Source organism: Lissotriton vulgaris, chromosome 10 (assembly GCF_964263255.1).
Source record: "Lissotriton vulgaris chromosome 10, aLisVul1.2, whole genome shotgun sequence".
In the NCBI taxonomy this organism is placed as follows: domain Eukaryota; kingdom Metazoa; phylum Chordata; class Amphibia; order Caudata; family Salamandridae; genus Lissotriton; species Lissotriton vulgaris.
Genome location: NC_141698.1, coordinates 666,626,521 through 666,641,539, shown reverse-complemented (window position 1 = coordinate 666,641,539; position 15,019 = coordinate 666,626,521). Strand labels below are relative to the sequence as shown.

Sequence of the window (15,019 nt, the reverse complement as noted above, 5' to 3'; positions counted from 1 at the left end):
TACAGTTCCTTTCCATGGTGCATCTACCATTAGCAACAGGAGTCAAAATAACAAAAGGAAAATATGTCATTATTACACAGATCAGGTCTAGCATTAAGTCATATAGTGCAACAAAGTGAGTTAACATTAAAAGAAGAAGAACTAAAGGTCGATCTCTATGTGTAGGCGCAGGCCAACGCACGCATATCTGCGAAGCATAGCAGGGGGCATCACGTAAGCAGTTAAATGGGTGTGGTGGCCCACCTGGAGAGGAAGAGCCAATGGAGAGGGCCGCAGGGGGTGGGGAAGAGTGGGGAGAAGGGGACCAGGGAGGAGGGGCGAGGAGTGGTTGAAGGAAGGGGGTCAGAGGCCCCGTGTGACTGGCACCAAGGGAGACATAGATGTGTGCACAGAGCTGGAATGTGGGTCCCACGTAGTGGAGGGAGCCAGACCCCTTTACCAATGTTCAGGGGGTAGGCAGACAAAATATCGATTTTTAAATATCAACATACAATAATGTTGATGTTTAAATATCGAAGGGACATAATATAGAAGGTAAGTTATATCGAAATTTTTAATATCGATGGAACAGAATTTCAAAGGTAAATAATATCCATTTTGTTAATATCGATGTTAGTAATATCGAATTTTATATGATTTTTATGTATATTATTATGTATTTATTATGTATTTTATTTTTATTTATGTAATTTAAGTAAATGTTGTATTTTAGTACATTAGCGGGTTATGGGTTTATAGGGGAATAGGGTGGGAAGTAATTTAATTATACTAAATTAATTATTAATTTTTAGGAATTATAAATTAATTTGTAATTATTTTTTATTGATTGGTAATCAATTTTAATTAATTGATTAATTAATAATTATGATTTGTAGTGGGTTATGGGTTTTGTAGGGGAATAGGGTGGGAAGTAATCTAATTATACAAAATGCATTATTCATTTTAGGAATTATAAATTAATTTTAATTAATTGGTAATTAATTTTTATTAATTGGTAATTAATTTGAATGAATTGATTAATTGATAAGCATGTTCTGTAGCGGGTAATGGTTTTACAGGGGAATAGGGTGGGAAGTAATGTAAATGTAATTAAGTAATAATTTATTTTAATTAATGGTTTTGTTAATTATATTATTGTTAAATAATTATTAATTGGTAATTCATTATTATTAATTGGTATTTATTATTAATTTATTTTTACCTAATTATTTATTGCTACTCATGTTTTTAATAATTATGTACTGGTATTTGTAAATAGTTTATATTTATTTAATAATTAATTTTCTTAATATTTTAAAATATTTATTTATAAGTATGTTATTTTTACCTTGTACGCTATCCAACACTTTCCCTACTGTTGCACTCGCTGGAGTTGAAATAGTCATTTTTACCCCTACACTATCCAACCCTTTCCCTACTGTTTGACTCTCTGGAGTGGGAATAGTATTTTTTACCCCTACCTTATCCAATACTTTCCCTACTGTTGCACTCTCTGGAGTTGGAATAGTAATTTTTACCCCTACGCTATCCAACACTTTCCCTACTGTTGCCCTCTCTGGAGTTGGAATAGTACTTTTTACCCCTAATCTATCCAACACTTTCCCTACTGTTGCACTCTCTGGAGTGGGAATAGTAATTTTTACCCCTACGCTATCCAACACTTTCCCTACTGTTGCACTCGCTGGAGTTGGAATAGTCATTTTTACCCCTACGCTATCCAACACTTTCCCTACTTTTGCACTCTCTGGAGTGGGAATAGTATTTTTTACCCCTACCTTATCCAACACTTTCCCTACTATTGCACTCTCTGGAGTTGGAATAGTACTTTTTACCCCTAATCTATCCAACACCTTCCCTACTGTTGCACTCTCTGGAGTTGGAATGGTACTTTTTACCCCTAATCTATCCAACACTTTCCCTACTGTTGCACTCTCTGGAGTGGGAATAGTAATATTTACCCCTACACTATCCAACACTTTCCCTACTGTTGCACTCTCTGGAGTGGGAATAGTAATTTTTACCCCTTCGCTATCCAATATTTACTTACATTTTTAATTTTTTTAAAATTTTTATTAATTTTTATTTATATTATATTTTATGTGTATACATTTATTTGTAATTTATAATATTTGTATTTATTTATACTTAATTAAATTATTTTTAAAAGTTATTATTAAGGAAGTATATATTATGTTTTATATTTATATTATTAATTAATTTTTTAATTAAATTATGTATATTGTTTATTAATTTTAAATAATATAACATATTTTAACTATGTTTATTACATGTATAAGTATTATTTTATTTATATTATATACTTTTTTAATTAAAAAAAAACTATATTTTTTATTTACGATATTTTTGACATCGATATTTTTTTCCGATATTTTTGTACTTACCTTGTTAGAGATAGCATGTCGATATTTTTGTAATCGACATTTTTGCTGCGATATGTTTGTAGGTCGATATTTTTGTAATCAACATTTTGTCAGACATCCGTTCAGGATGAAGGGCTATGGAGAGGGGCGCATCGAGGCCAGCCGAGTCTCGAGTAGTGTCAAGTAGTCCTGCCACGGGATGGAGTTCGTTGTGGGGGGGCTGTCGCTCTCATAGCCGTCACCAGCTGATTTGTGTGCTCCGACAACAGTGGGCTACTCAAGTCAGGCAACCATGTGTCTATGTTGGGGCCTAGTGGCGCCTTCCACGTCATAGCTATTGTACGTTTGGCGAGAGCCAAGGCTAGGTCCAGTAACTTATTTAGGCCCTTACGAGATGCTGTGCACCTTGTGATGCCCAATAAGAAATGGGTGGGCTGCGCCACTATCCGAGCAGAAGCTGCCTCTGTGAGGATAATGGTCACCTCAGCCCAGTCACTCTTAACTCTTAATCAACAAGTGCATTTACCAGATGCATCCATCAATTTTACCCTGCTGTTACTATGGCATGGGTTAAGACCAACTCTAAATCTTAGTATCTCTGATCTATGCTTGCGGTATGGTAGTGCATCCACATAGGGAAACCAATCTTCGTTTTTCCATAACTTTAGCATAAAATGAACAGAAGATTTCCCCTGAAAATGTATATATTATGTTCTCTAGCTTTTAGTTTTTTTTATGAATGCACGAGATTCACCACTAGAGGTTCCAAACTAAACTCTGTACTCGAATTGTGGATGGATCATGGCTGCATAGGCAGTTAATACTGTTCTTAAGGACATCTCCCCATAACATTTATTAAATTTTTTAAATCTACTTCTTGATGCCAAGTCTCTAACTTTGAGTGATTCGATATATTTGTTCCACCTTAATCTCCTATCGAACCGTACTTATATTTTACTAATTCTTATTTGAAAGATCCTAACTGCCATTCAAAGTGTTAAAAGGGGTTCAAAGACAACCAGTAACCAAAGACCCCTTTATGTTGCCCGGCGGTGTCGCCTCTATGACCCATCAATATTAATCAATGAAGAAGCAGGCGCTGGAGACTGGAAGGCAGGAAACGAGGATTTTATTCTCTCCGGAGGAGAACACATCAATTCAGACAGCAAGTATCGTCACGAGGTGCTCTAACCACATCTCTGAGGCCTGGCCTCTTATACTAGGGTTTATGACCTTTATTGCACGTAACACATTCTCGCAACACTTTGATATTTGAAAGAACATCCTCGGAATCTCCCCTTCAGGCCCGTTCCCACATACATTTACAGTTGAATTCCCCACCCCGGTCACAACAGGTGATGATTGTCGCGCAGCAGGGCATTCCGCCGATTCACGGAATGCGTGGAGTTGATCGGATCTCATAGGGTGGGGGCTTTGATCGGCTCGAGGGTCTTTTGATGGGGAGGGGAAGCTTCCTACTGTACGGGGTAATAAACAGTATCCGCAGGGCCAGGTGGTGGCCTGGGAACAAGGAAGACAAACGGGGACACAAGAAAAAGGGGTTTTGCATCAAAGGACCTGAGACCATGAAAGGAATGAAGGGAGGTGTCGCGCTGGGAACAGGATGGGATTCTGTGGCGGAGCTGCGCTGAAGAGGGGTTTATGATCCAAGGCATGAGAGAGCGGGGGTTGTCAGCGTGCGGGGGATGCTTGCGAGGTTAGGAGAGAGAGAGACGCGCTGGCTATCAGCGAGGGGCAGGGAGGCCATGGTGCTCAAAATGGCTGCCGCTTACGCGCACGAATGGGCTCGAAAGGGGCAAGATGGCGCCGATAATGTTGACGTTTGCAGTCTAATCTTTAACAGTCCTCCCTTTTCAACATATCTTAGCCAACTTGCTTACTCAATGTCAATCTTCATCAAATTCCTAACCTCTGCATCATATATTGCTCTCATATGTTCGTTTCCAAAGTCCACAGTCTTAGGGCAAATACAATTTACGCATAATGTACACAGAGGTGGCAGACATTGAATTCCTAAGCATAAACCGCATAATACAACTACAGGAATCAGGATAATGGTGAATAGTCTCCAGCCCCAGTTCTTAACGGTGCTCCAGAACCAACCACCAAGCGACCATTCTTCTTGTTCTTGGTGGACTTCTGAAGAGAGTCTATGAAGATGTTCGATGGCTTTGTACACTGAGGGTGAGTTGTCCGGTATGTACGTACAGCAGCTGGACCCAATAATGCGGCATGCTCCACCACGATCCGCAAGAACCACATCTAGGACAAGGCGGTTCTGGAGGGCCATCAAGCGGACCGCTTGAAGTTCAGCGGTGTTGTTAGCAAGGATACCAGCCGTGATGTTCATTGTTGTCTCAACTGCTTGAGTCAGATGTCGGATGGCACGGCTGTTTGCCATCGGGCCCCAGAGGGGGACAAGTCCCTTCATTGCATCGAGGAACTGCGCTCCTGTTGAGTCGGCTTGTTCAATGTCCTTGGCTCGTTTTTGTCTGTGATGATTTGCTGGTGCCACATAAGTCGGAGGAAGGATGAAGGAAATGAAACAAGTGCCCCCCAAGCCTTTGGGGAGCCAGGTGTAAGCCTTCGTGCCGCAGACGAAATACGTGTTTGGAGATGCCACAAAGGAAGGTGGGTCGGTGGAGTCCTGAGTTCTGGAAAACCGGCAAGCACTGTGGCCTACCAGCTGAGTCCCAAGCCCTTCCATGCACATGTGGCCGGTGACGTTGATGACTGACAGGGCCACAGTCAGAGTGGCAGCCGTTCGTTTTCGCAGGTAGGAGAAGGTGGTTCTGGTTGGATTATTGAACACTTGCATTTCAATTTGTTCTTTAGCAGGGATGTCCAAGTGGATTGTGTTGTTGGTGGTCTGCGGGCAGAAGTGTGTCTTTGTTCTGTTCCGCCAGACCCCGTGGTAGAAATGCGTTACGGTTTTGCTGGAGGTGGCATTGTCCTTAAAGCTTTCTTGCAGAAGCATCAGCCAAGCAAGACAGGAGCCGTGAACTGAGAAAGGTGAAGGGATGAATGGTATCGAGTGTCCAGTGGCGTGGGGTAGCAACCCACAGATCCAACAGTTGGTGGCATTGGTGGCAAGGTTGTGCTGGTGAAGTAGTTGTACGAAAGAGTTATTCCAAAATTCCTTTCGCCTCTCTCTGAGTTGGGGAGAGAGCGAGATCAGATAATGTTCCTTCATGGTGGTAGGCTGAGCAGTGGCCAGGAATGTTTCGTGAGCAGGTGCATTTTCTTCCACAATCCAGAGTGTGGTCATGAGGAGAAAGCAGAAAAGGATTGTGATGAAGAGTGCAATTGTCTTTGAGCTGTGGAGTCTGTCTGCTTTTGGGTTTCTGTGGTGGGTATTTCCTGTTGCCTCTATCATCTTCTTATTTGGCGCTTCCATCATCTTCTTATCTGGCGCTTCCATCATCTTCAAGGTGCTCGGTAGCGGGCAGAACCACAGACTTTGTTTTGCTTCTCTCCGGGTAACCCTTGGTAGTGTTTAGGTCACCGTTCTGAGATTTAACTCAGTCCGTGGTCTACTTAGCCGAAGCTCCCTCCTTTCGACGCAGGAAATACCCTTCTCTCGATGGCACAGTGGGATCAGAGAATTTTGAAAGTTCAAGTGTTTCGGTATCAGGATAGCAGGTTAGTGACGGTCGGTCCTTGTTCAGGAGCTCTTCTTGGTTGTCGATGTTTTCGGTCGAGGTCAAGGTCGAGGAGACCTTCTTACAGTGGTGTGCATGCAGCCAGTTGCGTTTTCCCTCCACTCGAAGTGCTGTTCGGGTGGTGATGAGGACTTGCCAGGGGCCCGTCCACCGGGGTTCCAGACTCTTGGCACGCTGGAAGTTCCGGATCAGGACGAAATCCCCAGGCTGGATGGTGTGTCCGGGACCCCTGGAAGTGTCAGGGATGGCATGCAGCACCTGTTGATGGATAACAGACAGTGTTTTAGTCAACTGGCATAAGTAATCAGACATTAGGACGTCCGGGACGTCATGAATGGAAGTTGGTTTCGGTGCAGACCAGACATTCATAGGCCGGCCGAATACAACCTCGTATGGTGTCAAGTGGTGTTTGGTAGGGGTGGAACGCATTGAGAGCAATGCCAGGGGGAGTGCGTCTGGCCATTTCAGTCCTGTGGTAGCCACTATTTTGGCCAATTTTAGTTTCAGTGTGGCGTTATGTCGTTCAACTAGTCCAGCAGATTGGGGGTGGAAGACTGCGTGGAACTTTTGTTTTACACCCAACCCCTTCAAAATGAGTTGGATAACTTCGGCTACGAAGTGGGGGCCATTGTCGCTCCACAAAATTCGACAAAGGCCGTAACGGGGGAAAAACTCCTTTAACAGTACTTTTGCTGTGGCCATAGCAGTGTTGTCACGGGTTGGGTATGCTTCCACCCATTTGCTAAATGCGCATATCACAACAAGTACATATTTCAGGCCTTGGCATCTGTCTAGTTGGATGTAGTCCATCTGCAGGACTTCAAACGGGTGATTTGGGACCCCAAACCCTCCCCGGGGTACTACAGTTCCTTTCCCGGGGTTGTGTTGCAGGCATATCAAGCATTGTTGGACCAGACGCTTGGCGGACTCTGTGATCTTATCATTGTGCCAAACTCTGGAGACAAGTTCAATCATGGGGGCTGATCCTATGTGGGCAGGGGAGTGTGCCATAGTCAGTATGGGAATCAGATACGAGTCAGGTAGCAACCATTTGTTTGTGTCTTTTGTCCGCCAGCAGCCTTCGTCATCTTTCAATCCCACCCGTGTCCATTCAGTCAGTTCGTGTTGTGTGCTAGCCATTTGAATGTCTCTAATAGTGTCCCTAGCGTCAGACCATTTTTCTGCTTGTGACCTGGTCACGTACATGCGTGTTGTCGTCCTATTTTCAGCTGTCGTTCGGGCAGTGATGTCGGCTAGTGCATTTCCCTGTCCAATAATGTCTGTCACCTTTTTGTGTGCCTGGCATTTGATGACTGCAAGTTTTTTGGGGAGAAGGACGGCTTCGATCAAGGCGGAGACTAGATCCCCGTGCAAAATGGGGGTGCCGTGTGAGGTCAAGAATCCCCTCTCCCTCCAAAGGAGCCCAAAATGGTGAACCACCCCGAAGGCATACTGGCTGTCGGTGTAAATGTTTGCTGTGGTTCCTGCTGCTAGAATACAGGCTCGTGTCAGGGCAATCAGTTCCGCTGCCTGGGCAGATCGTTGCATTATGCGGGCTGTCTCGACTACAGTTCGAGCCGTGGTGACTGCATAGGCAGCTGAAGTGGTGCCATCGGGGAGTTTGATGCAAGAACCGTCCACCCACAGCTCTCCATCGGGGTCGGGAAAGGCCGTGTCTCTGAGGTCAACCCTACTTCTGGTCTGTTCGTCTGTGAGGGTCACACAGTCGTGTACAGGGTGCGCATTGGGAACGTTTTCTGGTAAGGGCAGCAGGGTTGCTGGGTTCAGTGTGGTGCATCTCTTCAGAGTGATGTGGGGTGCGAGCAGAGTCAGTTCGTATCCAGTCAGTCGTGCACTCGTCAGGTGTTGCGTTTTGGTTTGGTTTAGGAGGGTGTCAACTGCATGGGGTACCAGTACTGTGAGGGAATTCGAGAGCACGATCCCCTCACTCTGTCGGATAGAGATCGCAGCAGCAGCTACAGCTCGAAGGCAAGCAGGCAGGGCTCTGGCTACAGGATCAAGAGTGGCTGAGAAGTAAGCGCATGGTCGTTGCTTTGAGCCGATGGACTGGGTCAGGACAGATAAAGCGCACCCCTCCCTTTCGTGAGTGTAAAGGGAGAAGGGCTTTGTGTAATCGGGGGTACCCAACACAGGGGCCGAGCAAAGGGCATCTCGTAGTTGCATGAAGGAAGCCTGACACTCAGGGGTCCAAGGGAGTGGGAAAGGGATATCCTTAGCTAGCAGTGAAAGCAGTGGTTTTACTACGAGGCTAAAGTTGGGTAACCACTGTCGGCAGAAGGAGGTGAGGCCTAGTAGGGATCGGACCTGTTTCTGGGTCCTAGGGATGGGGGTGTCGAGAATGGTTTGGATCCGGTCAGGAGTCAGTTTCCTTCCGTCTTTGGACAAAAGGTGGCCTAGGTAGGTGACCTGGGGTTGGCAGAATTGCAACTTCTTCTTAGAGACCTTGTGGCCATTTTCTGCAAGGAAGTGCAGGAGTTGAATGGTGGCTGTGACAGCTAGTGGAGTGGTGTCGGCTGCCAAGAGGATGTCATCGACATATTGCACTAACACCACTCCATCGGGTAACTGGACTTGATCCAGTTGTCTCTTGAGGGCCTGGCTGTAGATGCTAGGGCTTTCTGTGTAGCCCTGGGGTGCTCGGCAGAACCTATATGAGCGGGCTTTTAGGGTGAAACCGAAGAGATATCGGCTGTCTGGGTGGATGGGGATGGAAAAGAATGCGTTTTTGAGGTCAATGACAGTGAAGGTGGTGGCAGTGGAGGGAATCAAAGTCAGGATGGTGGTAATGTCCGAGACCACAGGGTACTGGGGTACCACCACTTTGTTGATCTCTCGAAGGTCAATGATGAAGCGGTATGCTTTCTCATCTCCTTCTCCCTGTTTCTTAATGATGGGCAAGATTGGGCTGTTGCAAACGTTGCTAACCACTTCCTCTACCACTCCTGCGTCTATCAGTGATTGGATGATTTCTACCAATGCCTTCTCGCCCTCGGGCGATATCCGATATTGTGGAAGTTTTGGGAGTGTTGCATCTGGTCGAACAGTAATGTGCACTGGGTCGATCATCATGCGCCCTACATCCGAATCCGTTTTGGCCCACAGATACGGAGGCAGAGTGTCAAGCAGGGAAGTGTCAGCGTCGGTGATGGAAAACATGTGTCTGGGGGGGCAATGCCTAAGCAGAACGGGATTGTCGTAAAGGAAAACTCGGACTCCATCTTGGGAACATCTAATCGTTGCTCGGAAGTGTTTCAATAAGTCGAGTCCCATAATTGCGTCAGGGCTATTGGAGGAAAGCAAAAACGTGGTGTCAGTGGTGTTGTTTTCTAAGTCAAAGAGGATCGGGGCGGACAAAGGGTTAGTGGAGGGCGTTCCATCGAAACCTGTCGATGTTATTAGTGAGCCAGACAAGGGTGCCCTTGGAATCAGTCGTTTAGATAATGCACTACGTGTTGCGCCAGTGTCTACCAGGAATGGTGACTTTGTACCCAAGACCTTAGCAGTGACATAAGGGCCTTGCTGGTCAACATGGAGCTCGACTGGATCCCTCCCTTGCCCTAGGCAGTCCTATGCAAAGTCATGAACATCATCGTAGTCAGATTGCTGGCATTGGTTCTGTCGGGGTCGGTCAAATGTGTTTGGCCTACCTGATCTATCATTAGTTGCGTTGTTTGGGGGCCCTCGCTGTGGTCCCCTATTTCTTGGTTCACTTGCTGTATCCCTAGGATCTCTATTTCTGATGAGTTCCAAAAGAACTGGGCACTGAGATTTCCAGTGGCCCGTTCCCTTACAGAAAGCACACTGGTCCTCTCTAATGTCTGTACGTCCAATGTGGGGAGTCGAAGTACGGTCCTTGGGAGGTGCAGTTTTAGGGACGTTCATCTGATGGTTTCCCCGGTATTGGTCTCGTCCCATAGTCACCCCTTGCAGTTGAGCCATCATCACCCTCTCCTTTAAGTCTTTCTTCTTTCTCTCTGTTGTTCTATCGTTTTCGTTTTTCTGATGTTCATAATATTGGGCCATCTGGAGGATAGCCGTAGGTTTGGAGGCTGCCCAACTACTTTCGCTGGCCTGCAGTTTCTGCGAGACCTCCGGTGATAAACCCTTAACGTAATTCTGGACAAACAGATGGTGTCCGGTTGCAGTGGTCAAGTCCTGGCCGCTGTAATCGGAGAACACCGTTTCAAACCGGGAGAAGTATTCCGATACATCCTCCTGAGGTTTCTGGCGACAGGCCGTTACTATCGACCAGTCCACTTTCTTTTCTGGGATCAGGGTTTTTAATTTCTGTACGATTTTATCCGGGAGGTCTAAAATGGCTTTCAAAGGCTTTTGTCCGGGTTCTCGTTGTCTGTCTATGCCATCGAGTTGTGACCAGTTATGTCCAAACAGCTCAGAGTGGTCGACTTTCCGGATTTGCTTCCACACATCAGCTGGTAGACATAACCCGAAAAACAAGTCGATGTCAGCCAGGGTCATAATCGTCGATCCTAGGGCTGTACCCAACTCAGTATAGAAGGCAGTGGGGTTTTTACGTAGGTCAGGCAGAGATTTCCGGAAGGTCAGAATCTCTTGCCGGTCCCATGGTTGGTAGACCCAATTGTACACTACCCTTCCCTTTGCATCTTTGTTGTTTGTGTCATCGTGAGTCCCTTCACCTCGTGGAGGAACCCAGTAAGGGGCAGCCTCTCGTATCGGCATCATGGTGTTAGATCGTTCAGTTTGTGGTTCGGTTGCTACGGATGTTGTGGATTCGATTTTCGGCTTTTGTTCAGTGAGGTGGCGGAAAACCTCAAGCGTACGCGTAAGGAGGTCCGTCACATCACTCTCACTCTCATCCCCGATATCGACCTTCCGGTACAGAGTCGTTAGGCTCTGGGGACCTTTTTCTTGATATCGGTCCTCGTATGCGTTTAAGACGTGATAACACAGTTGTACAGTAAAGTGTCGTCTGTGACTCCCTGTATAAGAATTAAACACATCCGTGACGGACTCTTCATCTTCCCTCTTCTCTACCAGTATCTTTGCTATCTTGTCGACCCCTGCTCGCTCATTTTTGCTTAGTCTGTATGTTTTTGCAGGACCAACCCTTCGGGCCTCTGGGTCGCTCAACGTTGTCGTTTGCGTAGCATCTAATACAAGGAGTTCAGCCGGCACAGAGGCCATGGGGGCTGAAGCCGTGGTGCTACTCTCGCTTGTACCTGGGGGTAGTGGGTGCTGTGCTAAGGGTTGGGAAGGGGCATATGGAGGGGGCATGTGGATGATCGGAGGACCTAGCAGCAGATCATCGTTGGTTCGCTGTTTCGAGTGTAATTCAGGGTAGAGCGTGGAGGGTGTTCTAACCAGACACTGGCTTGACGTTTCTATTTCTAGTTTCTGTTTGGTATCCTCTCTTTCTTTTATCTCTTTCTCTAGTTTCTGGGCCGCTAGGTGGGCTGCTTTCCGCAGCTCTTTTCCCAACCTACTCTCAGTTCTCTTTTTACGTTGTTCGGCTTCTTTTCGCCACATGCCGAAGCTGTCAAGCATAGTGGGCGTCGTCTTGTTTTTACCAAGGGCTGTTTCTAGTGTGTTTATTTTATCGTCTTCAAAGGATCCTATCAGTGGCCACTGACTTTCTCGATCCTTTTTCGTATATTTATGCCACAGCTGGCTATAGGCTATAGCGATTAATCCATGCTTCATGAACATGTCCTTATTAGGGGTGCCTTCCAGCGGAGCCGGATGGTTCATCTCTAATAAGCGGTCCGGGCTAAACAGGCTACTAACCAGTGGGGAGAAGACAGGCATGACGGATCACAATGGGGATAATAGTCAGCACTACCTATCTTATCACTGCGTGCAAAGACTAGACAGAATATTTCTATTCTACGTTGTTTGCAGGCAATGAATACCTCATGAACCAATCTTGAGCAATCAATGTTAGGTCAAAAATAAAAAATCAATATGGTCAATGGGGAGAATAAGTAGGCTCGCAAAGGTCCGCGTCACCTACCCTTTCACTATCTGCAAAGAGGGGACCTATTCTTCCCTGTTTGCAGACAGAGAATCTCCAGAAAACAATCTATAACAGTTAATCAATGGGGGAGGGGCAATTGTTCAGTGGGGGAGAAAGATAGGTCCGACGGATGCGTACCTATCCTTCACTGTTTATAAAGGGAGAGCCTGTTGTTTCTCCGTTTGCAGACAGTGAATCTCCAAATAAATTAACAAAAAGTAATACTAGTATTTTCTCATCAATTATCAATCACTTTCGCAATTCGTCGTGTTTACACGACCTTACCCGGACCGCATGGACAGTTTCTTGTCTTCCGAATCCAGCGCCCGATCGTCCTCTTCTCTTCGTACTCCTCGTGGCACTCCTGATGGTTCCCAGTCAGGACCGCAGATCACTCGAGAGAGGTCTGTTCGGAACCAGTGAAGTTCGGATGATCGGCTGTCAGACGAGGGTCTATCGGACAGGGTACCTTCCGATCGTTGCAGTCGTTCACTCTGTCGTCAGGACCTCTCCCACTGGATCCACGAGTCGCTGATGGGCCCCACGCTTGGGACGCCAATTGTTAAAAGGGGTTCAAAGACAACCAGTAACCAAAGACCCCTTTATGTTGCCCGGCGGTGTCGCCTCTATGACCCATCAATATTAATCAATGAAGAAGCAGGCGCTGGAGACTGGAAGGCAGGAAACGAGGATTTTATTCTCTCCGGAGGAGAACACATCAATTCAGACAGCAAGTATCGTCACGAGGTGCTCTAACCACATCTCTGAGGCCTGGCCTCTTATACTAGGGTTTATGACCTTTATTGCACGTAACACATTCTCGCAACACTTTGATATTTGAAAGAACATCCTCGGAATCTCCCCTTCAGGCCCGTTCCCACATACATTTACAGTTGAATTCCCCACCCCGGTCACAACAGGTGATGATTGTCGCGCAGCAGGGCATTCCGCCGATTCACGGAATGCGTGGAGTTGATCGGATCTCATAGGGTGGGGGCTTTGATCGGCTCGAGGGTCTTTTGATGGGGAGGGGAAGCTTCCTACTGTACGGGGTAATAAACAGTATCCGCAGGGCCAGGTGTTGGCCTGGGAACAAGGAAGACAAACGGGGACACAAGAAAAAGGGGTTTTGCATCAAAGGACCTGAGACCATGAAAGGAATGAAGGGAGGTGTCGCGCTGGGAACAGGATGGGATTCTGTGGCGGAGCTGCGCTGAAGAGGGGTTTATGATCCAAGGCATGAGAGAGCGGGGGTTGTCAGCGTGCGGGGGATGCTTGCGAGGTTAGGAGAGAGAGAGACGCGCTGGCTATCAGCGAGGGGCAGGGAGGCCATGGTGCTCAAAATGGCTGCCGCTTACGCGCACGAATGGGCTCGAAAGGGGCAAGATGGCGCCGATAATGTTGACGTTTGCAGTCTAATCTTTAACAAAAGTTTACCACTTTTTTCCCGATGTACATCACCTTTATCTTGTCCATGTTTAGCGCTACTTGCTCCTTTTACAGTTCTTTATAAAGGAATTCAGTTTCCTTTGTAGGCCTATTTCTGTCATATTCATGATGACAAGGTCATCTGCATATAAAAGGCAAGCTATATGGGTACCAACAAATTTTGGGCTGAGGCCCTTTGATGCGGCTAAAACTGACAGTAAGTCACCAATGAGCAGGGAGAAGAGCAGAGGGGCCAAAACATATCGCTGATGCAACCCATTACTGATTATGATTTTCCGGGTCAGTCTTCCTCCTGTATCAGTAATTACCTGAGCCCAGTTTTATGAATGCTGTCCCTTTATAAAAGTAAGAAGACTCTTTTGGATTTCCAGTTTAGTCAGTGTTTCGCATAAACATGTTCAATCTACCCAATCGCATGCTGCACGGAAATCTACAAAACATCAAAATATGCTGTCCTTTTGTTCTATGGACTTCTGTGCAAGCGACCACAGGCTAAAACAATGATCTATCATAGAGTGCCCTCTTTTAAACCCCACCTTGTTCTAATACGACAATATTGTATGTTTCTGCCCATTCAGTGAGACTACCTAAAATTAGTCTTGAAAACAATGTTTCACCTACGTCTAAAGTATCGGTCTTATAATGACACCCTTCCAGTTTTGTGGCATCTAGCCTGTCACTCCAGGTTTTCTGGAGACAGATATTCTCATTACATTCTGTCATCTCCCTAAAGACTTTTTTTTTTAAGTTCAAGTGAAGGTTTATTGAAGATTTAAAATTGTTGTGAACACAATACTTCGTACAAACAGTTATTTATCAATGCATAAAGGCATGAAAGAATACTTGAGAATACTGTTAATATACAAAAAAACATCCAGGCAATAAAAGTGTAACGTAGATTAGATGAAAACATTCATAGGTTCATAAATATTGCAAATAGCAGTCGTTGTCCACAATACATCATTAAAGGAGTGCAATAGGGATTAATGAAATAATCAGAGTTATATACAAGTAATGCTTGCTGTATTTAAAAAGTGTGTGAGTGGGGACCAGAGGTGTAGTCTTTTTGTTGCTAGAGAGATAGGGTGGACTAGAGCTCCGTCCATCACCACCTTTGGTTTTTCTTTGTTCGCCCTAAGTTGGCAGGGTATGCTCAGACGTGAGTCCCTTGCTCACCTTGCCACTGGAGTCAAGCAAGCCTAGCTGAAGACGGCTGTAATGCCAGAAACCGGTCCTGGGAAGCTTGATTCCGGTCCAGGGAAGACATGGCTTGGCAGTTCGGGCTGGACTGTTCCCATGAGGCACAGGGTCAGACTGATTTGCATATGGCCATGTCTGAACTGGGGTGGCGGAGTGAGCTAAAGAACGGTGATGGATTAAACCCAGATCAGTTGACTGGGGGTGAGTGTTTGTATTGTCAACGCTCCGTCCATCACCACCTTTGGTTTTTCTTTGTTCGCCCTAAGTTGGCAGGGTATGCTCAGACGTGA

At 46.0% G+C, this 15,019-nt stretch overlaps 1 protein-coding gene across 2 annotated transcripts in view; it reads left to right on the top strand.

Moving 5' to 3' along the window:
• Positions 1–15,019, top strand: part of PTPRN2 (protein tyrosine phosphatase receptor type N2) — a 2,289,968-nt gene that overhangs the window by 235,352 nt on the left and 2,039,597 nt on the right. The gene's annotated exons all lie outside the window — the stretch shown is intronic.